This window comes from Bactrocera tryoni, chromosome 1, assembly GCF_016617805.1.
Source record: "Bactrocera tryoni isolate S06 chromosome 1, CSIRO_BtryS06_freeze2, whole genome shotgun sequence".
In the NCBI taxonomy this organism is placed as follows: Eukaryota; Metazoa; Arthropoda; class Insecta; order Diptera; family Tephritidae; genus Bactrocera; species Bactrocera tryoni.
The window spans coordinates 45873988-45891333 of NC_052499.1; the positions used below are offsets into that span (position 1 = coordinate 45873988).

The 17346-nt window shown below is 34.0% G+C and overlaps 2 protein-coding genes across 5 annotated transcripts in view; one reads left to right on the forward strand and one right to left on the reverse strand.

Moving 5' to 3' along the window:
• Positions 1-17346, forward strand: part of LOC120766771 (synapsin) — a 155222-nt gene that overhangs the window by 78598 nt on the left and 59278 nt on the right. The window lies entirely within an intron of this gene.
• The window catches only part of LOC120766772 (tissue inhibitor of metalloproteinase), a 62232-nt gene that overhangs the window by 25250 nt on the left and 19636 nt on the right, over positions 1-17346 (reverse strand). The window contains exons 2-3 of one of the 4 annotated variants that reach the window (XM_040092454.1): positions 12450-12452; positions 11768-11807 (exon numbers count right to left, since the gene is read on the reverse strand). The exons of 1 other annotated variant lie outside the window; for it this stretch is intronic. The gene's annotated coding sequence lies outside the window, so the exon portion shown is untranslated. Of the gene's footprint in view, positions 1-11767; positions 11808-12449; positions 12453-16973; positions 16977-17346 lie in introns of all 4 variants that reach the window. 2 more of the 4 variants (XM_040092455.1, XM_040092452.1) reach the window with 2 other exon arrangements.

The following is a 17346-nucleotide window of genomic DNA, read 5'->3' on the forward strand; positions in this document are numbered from 1 at the left end:
CCAATTGGAGATACCAAGCGAAGCCAGGTCCTTCTCCACCTGGTCTTTGCAACGGAGCGGAGATCTTCTTCTTCTTTCCCCGGCGGGTATTGCGTCTAATAATTTCAGAACTGGATGTCAATGTCGTCATATATCTCATACAGCTCATCGTTTCATCGAATGCGATATTCGCTGTGGCCAACGCGCAAAGGACCATAAATCTTTCGCAGAACCTTTCTCTCGAAAAGTCCGACTCATCAGATGTTGTCATCGTCCATACCTTTGCACCATACAGCAGGACGAGAATAATGAGTGACTTATAGAGTTTGGTTTTTGTTCATCGATAGAGGACTTTGCTTCTCATTTGCTTACTCGGTTCAAAGTAGCACCTGTTTGCAAGAGTTATAAGATTATTAAGAGAAAATAATACATATTTTTTTTAACGTTGAAAAGAGAGTCGGGTGTATTAAAAGTGCAGGATTGAGTGTTAAAAGCATAGCATATACGGCGGAATGGTTCGTTTACTTGCTGCGAGAAACACACATCCTACAATTTTATTGGAAATGCTCTAACATAGAATGTGAAAAATTTTTTTGTAAGGGAAAATATCTTGTCAGAATCGATTTGAAAACTAAGATTCGATACCAATATATGTAGTTCTAACAAAATTTCTAAAAATAGTTTTAACATGATAACAGTCGGATCTCTCAATTCTTTAGACCATCCTCGAACAAAACTAAGTGCATCTTTAACTTTCTAAGTCACTGTATTGACATGAGGATTAAATTTAGGCTTAGTGTTCATGGTAAATCCAAAGTTATTATGTAAGGAGAGGAAAACACAGCTCTACAGAAGACCTCTAAAACTAATTATTTATTATATATTAAATGGAACCGGAACACAGATCACTAAAGGACGCAACGCAACAATGGTCTTGTCGTTCGATACAAATAAGTATTATCCAAGGTCAATTTTGCACTTTCCAGCAAAATAACACTTTCATCGCGGTTGGCACGAAGCAAGGTGTTGGCTTTCTTATTTCTTTCTTTTTTCAACGTCGATATGAGTTACTTTTGCTACATTTTTCATTTAACCCAAAAAAATTTCAAGCATCTTGCGTGGTAAAATGACCCGAATGTTGCTCACCAATGGTTTTAGAATTACTGTAAAATCTAAAGATTCGGATGTTACCTTGCTCTGACAACCCACAAGAACTTTGAACCGTAGAAATTGAAAATTTCGATTGGTAGCTCTTTTGTTAAAACAATTAACCGTCAAGATATTTTTCTTGTACGATTGGGCAGATGAAGTGCGCCAGCAGCTACGGATGTCGATAAAAAATTACTATTTCATGTTTGTTCCCGAAAAGTGTTTCTCAGAGATATTGGTACAAACGTAGATCATAGATTCTGAATCCAGATTCATAGATCCTGAATGGAATATGAATTCTCTAAATACTGTCTGATAATTTAAAATATGAACGACATTTTTCAATACATCACCATTTCGTGAGCATGGTTTGGTTTAAAATTAATCGGGGTTTTAATATTGTGTATTGATATTTCTCAAACATGTCTGATGAACTCAAATTCGTTAAAGTTCTCTTTATTTACTGCTTTACCGAAGAAATATCATGTATCCCTTCCTATGCTTTGTTTAGAAAACTTATAAACCCGGGCGAAAGCTTCCACAAAATTATTTTTTCTAATCTAACATGAATTGAATAGACTTTCCTTACTTTAAATGAAGACTTGTCAGTTAGCACTTAGGTGAGATTAATCTTGAGGTTGAGTTTCAAATTTGCATATTTTTAATGTTTCACGAAAACTTTCGAAAATCCTTCGGACAGTTTTTAGAAAATAACGCTAGTTGATGAAGAGATGAAATCCACGTCCTTTTTGGATAGCGCGGTAACGAACAGGTCTAACCAAGTTTCAGTTGATGCAGAGATAAAATCAAGGTCCCCTTTAAATAGCGGTAGCGAACTCTTCTAACCACCCTGCCACGACATTCGAGAGAAATTTTAACTCTGAACTTAGTGCAAACATCTCAAGAGGTAAATATATATGTATATTGTATTTGATATCTTGACACCTTTTTCTTATCGATATTTTTGAAATTACAACTCAGCAAGTTAAGCTCTAATATATTGAAGGAATTAGCGCGGAAGCAAACGTTTACACACCGTGTAACAAATAAGGCCTTTGTGTAGAAAAGGGATTATAGATTACACTGAGACAAAAATTTCAGTTATAAATTGTAAGTTGGGCCTGTAGAAACTGATAGAAGCTTTAACAGAACTCTCTGGCAGCTCTGTAGGGTAGCTAACCGGTTATTTAACCAATAGTTGGCTTGCAGGTTACAAGTACAAAAACTATTACGTAGCACAAACATTTTTAAAGTATAACGGAAAACTGCCATATATACATACTTACATATACATCTATATTGTACATATACATCTATATTGTTAATACATATGTATGTATTGAATTTGATTACTTTCTTGATTACTCAACACCCCTATTTGGAAACAGTCAAAAGAATCTGGTAATGGTAATGGTAAGCAAATCAATAAATATGTGAGTTTATTGTGCTAAATAAATAATCGTTTACTTATGGTTACATGTAGATTGGAGTGGGTCAAAAAAATCTTTTATTTTCTTCTTATCCTTAGATAACACAAAAATATTGTCCGAAATGATAGAAAAAACAGTCTGATAAAGTTTGAACTCTTAATATATTAATATTAACAGGTGGTGCATTGTGATTTTGATTTCACATATGAGGGAACGTTGATATGTAAGGAAAATAATATTTTTTTTTGGCTCATCCTAATGTACTACCAGTCACCTCCAAAATGCGCTTTCCAGGAATTTCACTTTTCCAGCGCCAGCAAGAAACTATTCATTATACTATATTTATATATAAGTATTCATGTATGTTTATCAATGTCGATTTGTATGAGTGCACATCGTAAATGTTGTTATGAGCTTAGATGAAAGAATGTGTGGAAATAAAACGAATTTAAATGGCAAATCGCAAACTGTTGCAAATATTTCACACTAAAATTGCACAGATGCACAGATGTTCATACATAACTGAAAATACATACATACAACATATACTATATGTATGAACAAATGCATATTTGCATATATAGATACATATAAGTTGGCAAATATTTGCGCAAATTAAGATCACCTACTTATGAAGATTCGAAAATTTTACCACTGCGAATTTTATATACACAAGTTTATATATGTATATGCATACTTATGTATGTACATCTATACTCGTATATAGGCAAAAGCAGAAAGTGCAAGAAAATAGTGTGAGATTGAGAAATTACTTTCGGCTTCTTGTGAAAGAAAATACCAGTGCTCACACGCACGTATATGCACACACACATACACAAACAAAAGCTCACATGCATGCTTGTGCTCTTAAGTTGTAGTGAAACTATGCATGTGAGTGTGCAGTCGGCAATCATTTTGCCACCACAAATGTCAAACAAAACATTTCAAACAATAAACAATAACAACAACAACAAGCGCTATTGTAAATAACCGCAAAATTGCACAAACAAGCCAAGGCTTAGACATTAAATGCTGTTGACATTTTCTCCACTAATAAAGATGTAGAGTGGAGAACTACGCTACACGCCGCCAAACGGCATTTTGAGTGCCGAAAAGTGACAAAGAGTCAAAAGTGATTATTAGCGAGTCGAAGCAGAAGAAGAAGAACAACAAAAGTTTGCTGCCAAATAAACCGCAGAATATGGCAAGGCATAAATAAAATGTGATTGCAGCTGGGAGTGAATGGAGTGGAGTAGGCCCGAGGCGGCGTAGTCACTTTCAACTGGTGTGTGTGTGTGTGCGATATCGTTTGTTTGCCGCACGGCACATTAACATTAATTGCATGTGAAACATTTGCTATTAGATGCAGCTGAACTACTTTTCTTGCGAAGCACGACGCAAATATGATACTAAAATGTTGGAGGAAGCGGTGGAGGGTAAGGGGGCAGATTTGAAAATATGTAGAGTATGTAACGCACAGATTGCTTGCAATCAGTAAATTGATATTAACTCTGTGAGTTTAAAGCTGATTGAAGTTGATTTGATTGGAGCCTAAATATTATCCAAATAAATGAAATAATGTCAAAATAATGTAAAGTGTTCTATAAACAAATGGACACAAAAAAATGATTGAAATACAATTTTTTATTAGTAATTGATCAATTGCCCCTTTTTCACTATTAAACTATGGTATATTCAATAAATTAGAATTATTCAGGATGCTAGGCCTTTGTGATCATATGTGTTATAAGGTAGGGCACAATAGTCCATAGGTCGCAGTGCAAAGCCTCAATTCTACTATATATCTATCTATGTCGACATAGGCGAATTATTGACATGAGTTTATTAATTTTTGACAGCAGGCCACATTATTATCAAGAAAATAATTTTTTTTTATTATATACATAGTTTAAACTGAGAAGTACTTCAAACACGGCGATATCTATAGATACAATTTTAGAAAATCTTTTGCCTCCAAGTTTCAAAACATAAGCCAACTATTCAAATAAAATGTTTAAAAATATTTCGGCGCCATCTACTGCTTAATTTGAGAATCAGAATCCTCAACGATGGAGTCTGGTAGATATGAAATTGAACCTTGAATGAATTGAAGTAAATTGAAAAAATGTAAGTGTTTTGTTTAATAAAGCCATCTACCTTCTCGAAATTTTAACTGAATTTGATGCGACAACTTCAAGCATTAAGACAACAGCAATCATTCTTCCAGATTTGCTTCATTTCGTAATACATACCTCTAATGGAATTTCAAAATATATACATATATGTGACCTGGTCTACGGAAAGGGGGCTTAGGTGTCAAAAAAAAGGAGAACAATTAATGAGATAACGAGAAACTGACGATTATTTTTAACAGCTTTTCCCAGAAAACTAGTTTTCGCACGGTCCAGACCAGGTCACATATGAAGAAATATTTTAGATTTATTTTTCCAACTTTGTAAAAAAAATCTAGATCAAGTTAAAAAAATCGAGGCTTTCAACGACAAAGTCACCAATCACTTGCAAAACCAGTGCAATAAAATGGGTGTATTTGCAGGGATGATTTTAGAAATATGTTACTCATACATGCATACATAGTTGCTAAGCAGCAGAGTGGCGCAGTGGAAGCGTGCTGGGCCCATAACCAAGAGGTCCGAGGATCGAAACCTTGTTCTGCTAATAACTGATTGGAAATCTTTTATTTCGTTCCTTTTACGTTACGTATATTAAGAAAAAATAAATCAAACAATCATATCATTGATTCTGAAAATCAGTATATTAAGCATATGACTGATGGAGCAAAACTTATATCCGTAATTTCTGCCGCTAAAGTAAGGCGGATCAAAATAACTTATTCACTTAAATTCATTAAGCTCAAATTCTTTCATGTTGATACAAATATGGTATACTTTATAAAGTCAACCGAAAGCAAGAAATTCATAATTATTAATATATTGATTTTAGGAGAAGATCTCGACTGATTTGAGTACATTTTGGCATTATACTATGCTTTGTGCTTTAGAATATATTTTTTTCCAATTTTAGTAAAATAATTCATACATTGACTAATGCATTAGGTATACAGTTAAATAGATAGCGAAAATCATTATATATTATTTGGTTTATGGTACACATTTATTAAGCTTCAGTATACGGAAAATTATACCTTTACTTAATTTGCTAAGTTATCTCTCAGGCTGACCGATATTTTCGTTATAAACACAACGATAGGCACGGAGATGTTCTTATGCGGTGGAAAAAAAGTAGTAAGATTTCCTAATTTCAATTTCACATGAAACCCCATTCGTCGAAATGTATTTTTTGTTGATATGACTGTCAGTGACATCTGCGCCCAATGGCACATCAAAATAATCACTACGCTTGTCTTTCAGAAGTACATAAATTGCATTCGGTGATTTTGACGATGAGTGAAATTACTCAACAAAAAAGTTCCATTAAATTTTGTGTGCGGAATCAAATTTCTGGTGTCGAAACGTTCAGAATGTTGTGAATAATTTTTTGTTGCGAGCAAGTGTTTTTGTTTTGTACAAATTATTCAAAGAGGCTTGAGAAAGCGTTGACGATGAACCACTGACGATCAACACGTCAATAAAATAAAGTAATTAGTGCTTGAGAATCGACGATTAACAGTCAGAGCTCCTACTGGCATCATTGGAATATCAGAAGAATCAGTTAAAATCATTTTGAAAGATCATTTGGGCCAAGAAACGTGAAAGTACGATTAATTCCTAATCCTAAATCACTAAAATTTTTCGAAAAACAACGTCGCGTTAACGTCTGTGAAACAATGATTTTCGACTACCAGGATGTCATGAAACGTGTTATTACTAGCGAACTGTCTTGGATCTATGCCTACGACGCGGAAACAGACAAATGTCGTGGCAAAGGTGAGCCTAAGCCAAAAAAACCACGTGAAATCAGGTCAAATATCAAGCTTATGTTAAGAGTTTTCTTCGATTATTGAGATGTGGTGCACTCCGAATACTTTCCGACCTTCCAAACTGTAAACAAAGAATACTATTTGTCCGTTTAGCCCCGAATTTATGGGCCGACAATTCTTGATTTTTGCACCACAATAATGCACCGTCGTATACTTCATAGATTCTTCGTGAGTTTTTCGCCACCGTACTCGTCCGATTTAGCCCCATGTGTTTTCTGGCTATTCAGCAAACTCAAGCAACCGCTTTGAGGAAACCGTGAATCGCTACAGGCATTGAAGGCTATTCTGGAAACTGATTTTAACAACTGTTTCGAGGATTGGAAAAAACGTTGGCATAAGTGTAATGGGGCCAAGTGGTATTACTTCGAGGTATTACTACGACGACATAGCTTTTGCAGAATAAATTAAGAATTTTGAAATTATGAGCAAAGTCTTACTATTTTTTGTTTGCAGTCATATATTTTTCTTTTTCTAAATTAGAAAAGTTTAATTTCACTTAAGCTAATGATAAACATTTTCATTATTTTGATAAACCTGTTCCAGGCGTGCTTTCTAATTTTATCTTTAGAAACACCCTAGAAACTGTAACTTTAATAATCTGATTAAATATGGAAAAACAAAATACACGAATTCTCATTGGCAGTCAAAATACCTACGCACCTCAGCTTAAGTGGGTTAAAGATCTTTTAACACTTACATATATCAATTACATTTACTTGTCAATAAATACTCTGTTGAAAAACTGGAAAAACAAAATTCAGGTGTCAAACACATATAATTGTCAAAAAGGTGATTATTCGGTTGTTCTTCTCATATTTTACTAATTGGGTAAGCAGTCAATTATGTGTAAAAGCAGCAATACTTAAATACTAACGGTATCAAATTTCAAAAATATGATATCACAGAAAACATAATCCAAGTTATTCAAGTCATATATGGGCCATTCCATCAATTGGCGACATGGTTTTGTACCCGTGGTTCTCCGATTTTAACGAAACTTTAGAATATCATAATATAGACCAAAATAAGAATATCTGTAAACTTTTAAGTGATCAAAGTTGCTCCATTGTTTTTTGGCGCGCAATTCAAATTGAGATCAAACAAAAAAAGACTATTTCTTTTATTTTTTAGCGACCTCAAAATTGAGTGAAAAAATTTTGCAGTTATCCAATTTTATGTAAAAAAATCTCAGCTTTCTGATAAAAATATTTTCATAATCCCAAAAAAATTTCAAAATCCAAAAAAAAACATTTTTCCCCAAAAATCCCGTTTTTTGTGCTTTTCTCCCAATTTTTTTTTTTCAAAATTGACTTTTTCATTCGATTCCTCGTTCAATTTTACATAAGAATCAGTGTTCAAAAATACAAAAAGTTTACAGTACAAGTATGCAGATAACACTGCGGTTAAAAAACCAACACACACAAATTACTTAAATGCAAATATCAACGCTTTTGAGTTGAAAAAATACATATGTTAGCGAATTGCAAACATATATTTTAAGAAATAAGGCTTTTAAAAAATTCTCGCCAAAAGCCATACAAAGCAAATTTATGTAAAACAAAAAAAAAAATTGACTACGGTTTCACCTAGGCTAGAATACGCTTCACAAATAAAAAGCCTTCTGTACAAGAACTTTTTTTTGATAGATATACGTTATAGTGGTCCGATATGACTAATATGTAGAGAGTTTATATCGTTGGTTTGGAATATGAGCCGTTTCAAATTTCGGGAATATAAAGTCAAATAAAACAGCTTATCATACATTGAGTAGAATTTGATTGATAAGTTTGTATGGCAGCTATTTGCTAAAGTGGCGCAATCTGAACAATTTCTTCGGTGGTTATATCGTTGCTTTGGAGAATAATCCAAATTTAATTTCGGGTAGATATCTTGTGAAATAAAAAAGTTTTCCTTACAAGGACTGGGTGTTTTTCGTTCGGTTTGTATGGGAGCTATATGATACAGTGGTCTGATAACGGTGGTTCCGACAAATTTCAAAAACTTTAGGATTATACGGACGGACATGACTAAATTGACTCAGCTCATCACGCAAATCATTTAATGGGTTTTCCAATAAGAGCGCTTTATTCCTGTGAAAGTACATTTGATGCCATTATGTATGAAACTCGTTTTCTTTTGCATGGCCACCACGGGCACGCTTGTATAAGTCCATACCCTGAACCCAATTTTCGACGGTTTTCAAGTATAAACCACTGCGATACTGCTGCAATTACACGTTCGAAATTCGTACGAAGTTCATAAATCGTCGCTGGCTTGATGGCGTAGACAATAGACTTGACAGGAAATAGCCTAACGGCGTCAAATCGCACGACCGAGGCGGCCAAATGACTGGGCCATTTCGTGAGTTAACACATTCACCAAACTTGGTTTTCAGTAAATCGATTGTGACATACGCTGTGTGGCTTGTGGCGTCGTCCTGGTGGAACCACATATTGTCCAAGTCCATATCATCCAATTCAGGTTAGAAATATGAGACTATCATTGAGCGGTCGCGTTTCCCATTCACAGTAACGTGTCGGTCTTGATCATCACGGACGCCGACGGTCCATAAACCGCACTAAACCGTCTTCCCCAATTGATTCGCTAGCGGCAGCAATACTTTCGACACTACAGGCACTTCTTTGTCTCACTGTGAGTACAAATTTTTCCACTAGACGCTCAATTGTTGATCTGAATCATAAATTGGACGTAGCGCTCTTAAAGTTGATTCCACTGCCTCCAAATTTCTGTAGTAAATTTTAATAATTTCGACAACAACAAACAACGGTTTGGATCGTATATCTTTACATGATTAAATGGCAAATCTTACTGAAAAGAAATGTCAAAAGATCGGGAAAAATATGGCGTCGTTTGCCGTCCCTATCGATCTACTTTTGTAACGTGCCTATTGAAAACACCGTTGCTTTATGTCGTCTACGACGTTTCCTTCTGCCTGTAACATACTTCGTGGCAAACTTATTTACTTTATTGAAGGTATTAATAAGTTCGCATTGCCACATGTGGCCGATTATTTTGTATAAATAGAAAAATAAATTTTGCTCTTTCGCGCCGGCCGCCAATTAGTTAGTTGAAAGATATAAATTATTACGCCACAAAATTTTAAAAACACTTTATACAAATAATACAAGCCATTAGGCTCTGATATGTATCCATAAAAGGCTATTAAATATTTAAACGTGACTGCGGCTACGGTCTGCATTTAGTCAACTGACAGTTGTATGCAAATGACAATCAAACGCCATGTTAGGTGTCAATTAATTGTCATGGATCGTCGTTGGTACGCGATAAATTTCAAATTGATTCAAATCGCTTTGAAAAACTTAGTAGCGGCCGACTGCCGAACGAAATCACGTTTCTTCATGCAACAAGATGCAAATTATTAGTTGTTGTAGCACGAATAACCGGGTGACCACAGCGCGGCTTTGCATGCTAATGAAATGGCCAATGCAAAGATTTATGAAAATAGGTATAAATTTGTTAATTTGTGGGTGATTTAATTTTGTATATTTATCTTTTTTTGCAATTTGTTTTTTCTATAATTTTTTCTGGTTTTCAAAGCGCAAGCCATTGGAAAGACTTGTGCGCTCATTAACAACAGGACCCTGCATTACAGCACATACTAACAACAACAAAATATTCTAAACATAAATTAATAATTTTTTGTTTTTGTTTTAATCTAGTTATGTGGGTGCAAGTGCATTCGAGTGTGCTCGTGTATTCGCACTTTGGCAGCCGGCAAGCGTTTGAGTGTCTAATTGTTACTTATGTCACTACTGACATTTGACACTACTTAGTGCGCACGAGTCATCCGGTCACAAGTCTGTGTTTTCACTTCAGATTAAGTCATTTACAAGACGCTGGCTTTTGGCTTTTTCATTACACACAAATTTCTTGATTTTATATGACATGAACTGATTTAATCTTCATTTTAACTGCTTTTGTTCGGTGTGGTGTGTTTAGATAGTCTTAATATATAGTTTTTGTTTGACTTCCGTAACAAAATCATTATTATTTTATATATAAAAAATCGAATAGCATCTGAAAGAAAGTATTTCAGCAGTACACAATCATAGATAATAAATTTGCTGAATATTTAAGGGATTTCTTGAAAAATAAATCAATAAATATTCGATTCAAATATTATTTGTATATTAATAAGAAAATATATATCAAACAAGTAAGGAAGGGCTAAGTTCGGGTGTCACCGAACATTTTATACTCTCGCACGATAAAGTGATAATCGAGATTTCATTATCAGTCATTTCCATATTTTTCAAATACCGTATTTGTGTAAAGTTTTATTCCGCTATCATCACTGGTTCCTAATGTATATATAATACAGAGAAGGCATCAGATGGAATTCAAAATAGCTTTATATTGGTAGAAGGCGTGGTTGTGAACCGATTTCACCCATATTTCGTACATGTCATCAAGGTGTTAAGAAAATACTATATACCGAATTTCATTGAAATCGGGGGAGTAGTTCCCGAGATATGTTTTTGGTCCATAAGTAGGCGACGCTACGCCCATTTTCAATTTTTAAAAAAAGCCTGATGCAGATTCCTTCTGCCATTTCTTCCGTAAAATTTAGTGTTTCTGACGTTTTTTGTTAGTCGGTTAACGCACTTTTAGTGATTTTCAACATAACCTTTGTATGGGAGGTGGGCGTGGTTATTATCCGATTTCTTCCATTTTTGAACTGTATATGGAAATGCCTGAAGAAAACGACTCTGTAGAGTTTGGTTGACATAGCTATATTAGTTTCCGAGATCCACTTTTCCAAAAAAATAGCGTCCAAATATGCCCCTCTCTAATGCGATCCTTTGTGCCAAATTTCACTTTAATATCTTCATTTATGGCTTAGTTATGACACTTTATATGTTTTCGGTTTCCGCCATTTTGTGGGCGTGACAATGGGCCGATTTTGCCCATCTTCGAACTTAACCTTTTTATGGAGCCAAGAAATACGTGTACCAAGTTTCATCATGATATCTCAATTTTTACTCAAGTTACAGCTTGCACGGACGGACGGACGGACGGACAGACGGACGGACAGACAGACATCCGGATTTCGACTCTACTCGTCACCCTGATCACTTTGGTATATATAACCCTTTATCTGACTCTTTTAGTTTTAGGACTTACAAACAACCGTTATGTGAACAAAGCTATAATAATCTCCTTAGCAACTTTGTTGCGAGAGTATAAAAAAATTATATAATATACTTACTTGGAGTTCCACAAAAAAGTTCAGAGTTGGTTCAGTCAAACTGCAATGAAATTTGGTTGAAAATTACATTAATTTATTTTTGTTTTTATAAAATTATTTTTTTGGTTGCAATTGAAATTTAAAAGAATTAAATTTAAAAAAAATGTTTTGAACGCTGAAATCGATAACAGCTTCATTTTTATATTGTATTATCTAACAGTTAATTCGAACTAAAAAGTTGTACATTGTTGATTATGTCCTAATGGTAGAATTTGCCAATTTTCAAAAGGATTCGGACCAACTAAGTCTTTGTACGCATCTGAAGAGAATTCGGTATGATGTCATTGAATAAAATTAGTGTTTAGTGTTTAAATCAGGCACGAGAAATCGATATCGATATAACTTTTCAATTGTGTTAATACGTTTCAAGTACAGATAATTATTATTTAAGCAAACATTTCAAAATTATTTGATTGTCCAGCTTTTTATAATAATACACTAAAGCCATGGCTTTTAACATTTCGAACTAACCCTTTATTGACCAATCCCAGAAAAATGGTTTTCCTTATTTATTTATTTATTATCGTTTAATAATACTATTTAATATTATTAAATGTCTATGAGTCCATTAAACACAAAAATGTGCACTAAGCACTTAACCATTTTTTTTTTCAAAAGTCACTAAATATATTTTGTAAAGCACTAACTGATTGATAACTGTGCTTATTCAGCTAAAGTCGGAAAGAGAGTGAAATAGACAAAAAGAAAAAGAGCTGAATAATGAAGGACTGAAGGTCAAAGCTACCGAAAAAGTTATATGAGAAAACAATCTGCGCTGAAAAGATTATAAACTTTTCCTCAAAATATTTCTCGTAAGCACTATTTAGGATGGCCTCCAGCGATTTTTTGCATACCTCTTCTGATTCTAAACTGATTTCAATCCGGTGATTTTTGACTTGTTTGCATGTAAAACTCATAAGCCCATGTCTCATCGGTAGCTATAATGTTCTCCATAAATGTGGAATCGCAATTCGCACGATCCAGCATGTCCAAAGAGACCTGTTTACGGTAGTCTTTTTGAAAAAAAAAATCAACTTTATCGGGACGAGTCGATCAAAAACGCGTTTCATATCCCAAATATCCAGCAAAATCACGAATGGACTCGCGAGAGATATCGGGCTCTCTCAGACTTGCCTGACGATTTTCAATCACTATATCATTCAGTTTTTTATACTCTCGCAACAAAGTTGCTAAGGAGAGTATTATAGTTTTGTTCACATAACGGTTGTTTGTAAGTCCTAAAACTAAAAGAGTTAGATATGGGGTTATATATACCAAAGTGATCAGGGTGACGAGTAGAGTCGAAATCCGGATGTCCTTCCGTCCGTCTGTTCGTGCAAGCTGTAACTTGAGTAAAAGATATCATGATAAAACTTGGTACACGTATTTCTTGGCTCCATAAGAAAGTTAAGTTCGAAGATGGGCAAAATCGGCCCACTGCCACGCCCACAAAATGGCGAAAACCGCAAACTTATAAAGTGTCATAACTAAGCCACAAATAGAGATATTAAAGTGAAATTTGGCACAAGAAGGGGCATATTTGGACGTAATTTTTTTGGAAAAGTGGGCGTGGCCCCTCCCCCTACTAAGTTTTTTGTACATATCTCGGAAACTACTATAGCTATGTCAGCCAAACTCTATAGAGTTGTTTCCTTCAGGCATTTCCATATACAGTTCAAAAATGGAAGAAATCGGATAATAACCACGCCTACCTCCCATACAAAGGTTATGTTGAAAATCACTAAAAGTGCGTTAACCGACTAACAAAAAACGTCAGCAACACTAAATTTTACAGAAAAAATGGCAGAAAGAAGCTGCACTCAGGCTTTTTTTAAAAATTGAAAATGGGCGTGACGTCGCCCACTTATGGATCAAAAACCATATCTCAGGAACTACTAGACCGATTTCAATGAAATTCGTTATATAATATTTTCTTAATATGTACGAAATATGGGTGAAATCGGTTGACAACCACGCCTTCTTCCAATATAAAGCTATTTTGAATTCCATCTGATGCCTTCTCTGTATAATACGATTATAAACATTAGGAACCAATGATGATAGCGGAATAAAACTTTACAAAAATACGGTATTTGAAAAATATGTAAATGACGGATAATGAAATCTCGATTATCACTTTATCGTGCGAGAGTATAAAATGTTCGGTGACACCCGAACTTAGCCCTTCTTTACTTGATTTAAATAATAGCCATGCCTCCTTTTCCGAATTATTATTCATAGCGCCTTGACTTCGAAATTAAATATCAATTTAGTTACGATAGAGACATAGTATATGTATTTCGAGCATCTAAAGCTAAAATTTTAACAGAACTACAAGTTAAAACCATTCGATTTTATGTCAACCGTAAAACAATAGCATATACCTCAAACTCAACAAGTCTTGAATCTTTAAAAAGAATTATGAACAAATTGAAAATAGATATGAAATTATTATTTTCCTCTTTTCGAATTCAGTACAAGGACCAATTATTTAAAAAAAAAAATTAAAATCAGTGGCCTCTAAAAGAAAAATAAATTTTGTTTGCTTCAAAATAATTCTTAGGGTTTTAGTACTCTGACTTATTAAAAATTGTAAAGAAATACGTCCATACATTAAGTCAAGTGATACCGACGGACCGATAATTTCACCGGCCCACAAACCACACAAAACTCTTGTTTTTTCTGGATGAAATGGCAGCTCTTGAATCTCTTCAAGTTGCTCGTCGTCCCAAATGTGGCAATTTTGCTTGTTTACATACCAATTGAGCCAGAAATGGGTCTCATCGCTGAAAAAAAATATATAGAGCGAAGCGATGTCGCTTGAGAAGGTCGAGCGGCTTCAATTCTTGCACAAGCTATATTTTGTACGATTTCTCTTTAACATCTCGAAGACCTGGTCTGTTCGGTTGAATACTATCCAATAATGAATGCTGGGTCTCAAGATGAGTGATGGTGTTGCGAATAGTATGCTCAGTATGCCAATTATGTTAACCATAAGTTGAGCGAAGCGCGAAACATATTCTTCACAGAACGTGAATTTTCGAAATAAACTTAAACGGTTGGTAAGCGTTGTTCAGGCGTAAGCCTTTCTATGATGAAATGTCAAACAATACTGGATAAAAATTGCATGACACCTTCATACGACTCGCGCGTGTTATGTCAAAAAAAATCTATAGAAAAAATACTTCTACTTGGATCACCTGTTACATAAACCAATATTCTGATATTGAAATAAATGAAAAGTCATTGTGGATTAAAAAAGAGATTGAGTAATTTTATATATATCTCTTTTAGGAAAGTCAAACTGCCAATTGATTCAGTAACATCAATTTAATTAACCAAATAGTCTCTGTATTCATGTTAAATATCTATTTAATTAATAAATTAGTTTAATAATTATTCCATGTGCTTTTATTTACTCACAACTTTTATTTTAATACATACTTATTAAAGATAGCAGGTTTTGCCTACATGGTAGTTTGCGATTTAGCTTATCGAAGCACAAAATCATGAAAGGTCAGCCAATATGAAGGGATCTCTTCCAGATTAAAAAATATTGAATTCAAGTTTTGTTATATTAGCACCATTTTTAGAGTGGTGTCTGTAGTACTCTGTAATCTTATACGAATTATAAAACCGAAATAGCAATTTTCAAGAAAATAAAAAATTGATTTCATGGTTTTCCATTTTTTTCTTTCTGCTAGTTCATTATAAAAAAAATATTTTGATCTATATGTACAATAAATTGCAATAATTGTGTGACAATATATTTTATATTCATCGTTGCTCTTGAACTTATGAACATACATAGGTAATCAAGCTCTAGGTATATAGTAAAAAGATCCATATCCTGGGTATATTTGTTCTGTACGAAACTCATCAAAGCGGCTAGTTTTTGTTGAAAATAAAGAATTCTTCTGATAAGCATACATATATCATTATTTGAGAAACTGAAGCTTGAAAATGGATCCAAAAGTTGACAAATTTTTTGGTGGCGTAAACCAATAAGTATCATCGAAGTAAAAATTATTCGCTTAGAGACAAATTATAACTCAACGAGTGCATAAAAAAATTGATATATTTTTACTTTATGCTCAGAAAGATTGTTTGGTAGACAACTCTGAAAACTTTTTCCCAAATATTTCCCCCAGCTTTTCAATTATATATTTTTTCCTTATTCGTGGAAAGAAATTGATTGGATTCAAATCGTAGTATTTTCTTTTTTTTCGTTTTCGCTTAATAAAAAAAGTATGGCCACACAAACTTTCTGAGCAGAATATCATAGACAAATTATATCAATATAAGCTTTCTTTGAGTTTTGGCTAGTTTTGTATTGTGGCGAATCGAACAAACAACTGATATAAGCGGAACAGTGTGAAATAGAGTTAGAACAGTAAGCTGCTTTTCTAATTTTATTCTCTCTTTCACTTCCTCTTTCTTTACTTTTTCGAATTTAATACCACTTAGTAACTTTGTTGTTAATTTTTGACGAAAAGCTAAGAGAGCAGAGCACTGGCGCTCCGAAAACGGCTTTAGCAATATGAAAAATATATAAAAATATGAAATTTGATGAACAAATTGAAGAAAATTATTTTTATTTATTTTTTCTCAGAACTTGTATTTGATTGATCCAGAAAGTGCTTGCAGAGAGCTAAAAATGCAAAATATTATTCAAATTATTGCCTGCTCAAGTGGTTTAAATGACTCAAGTGTACAGCAATGCTGTTGGATTTGGGGATGGCTGTCAGCAAAGAACAAGTATAAAACAAAAAAAGTTATTAAACAAATAACTCCAATTTCGCTTGTTCATAATGCATCGCCTAAAAGCCCGATTTTTTTGTGCCGGCTGTGTTTCACGTTTTCGATAAGCTGAAACTGTGTGGGCAGTAAGAAGTACATATGACATTGAATTTCATTATTAAGCCTTTTATTAAATATATTCATGTGCAATATTAATCAAAAAATGTGTATGCATTATTCTGAAACAGAAAGCCGCGTTCGCTCATAACAAAACACTAGAGTTGGGGAACAGTGCTTTTCAAAGCGCTACATTGCGATTTTCGCAAAATAAAAAATTTCATTGTTTTTGTAAAGCGGCTTGTATGTGTCAGTGTTTATTGACATAAGCTAAATTATTGACAAAAATTTTGAATATTTTCGATTTTACTAGCTGTTTGCTTCGTATTGTCGCCTTCAGAGTCTCATTGGCAATAAAAGTTTATGCCGGCAATTATGATTGTTGGAGGTCATTTTTGGAGACGTCGAACGTGCCTGTGCGACTGGCCGACTAGCCGACTGTCCGAGTGGCTCGCTTGTAAGGCAATTTAATTAGCATTTTTAATTGAAACTGTTTTATGATCCTTTCAACAGCTCGACTGCTCAGCAATTTTGTATGCAAACATATTATTTATGAATATTTGTATGTATATATGTATGTTTTAAAAGTATGTATGTGTTTGTTTGTGTTTGCACTTTTCATAAATCGCACTGCGCTGCACTTCTTTCGGTGTCATAATTTCATGCTGCCACTTGAATGTGCC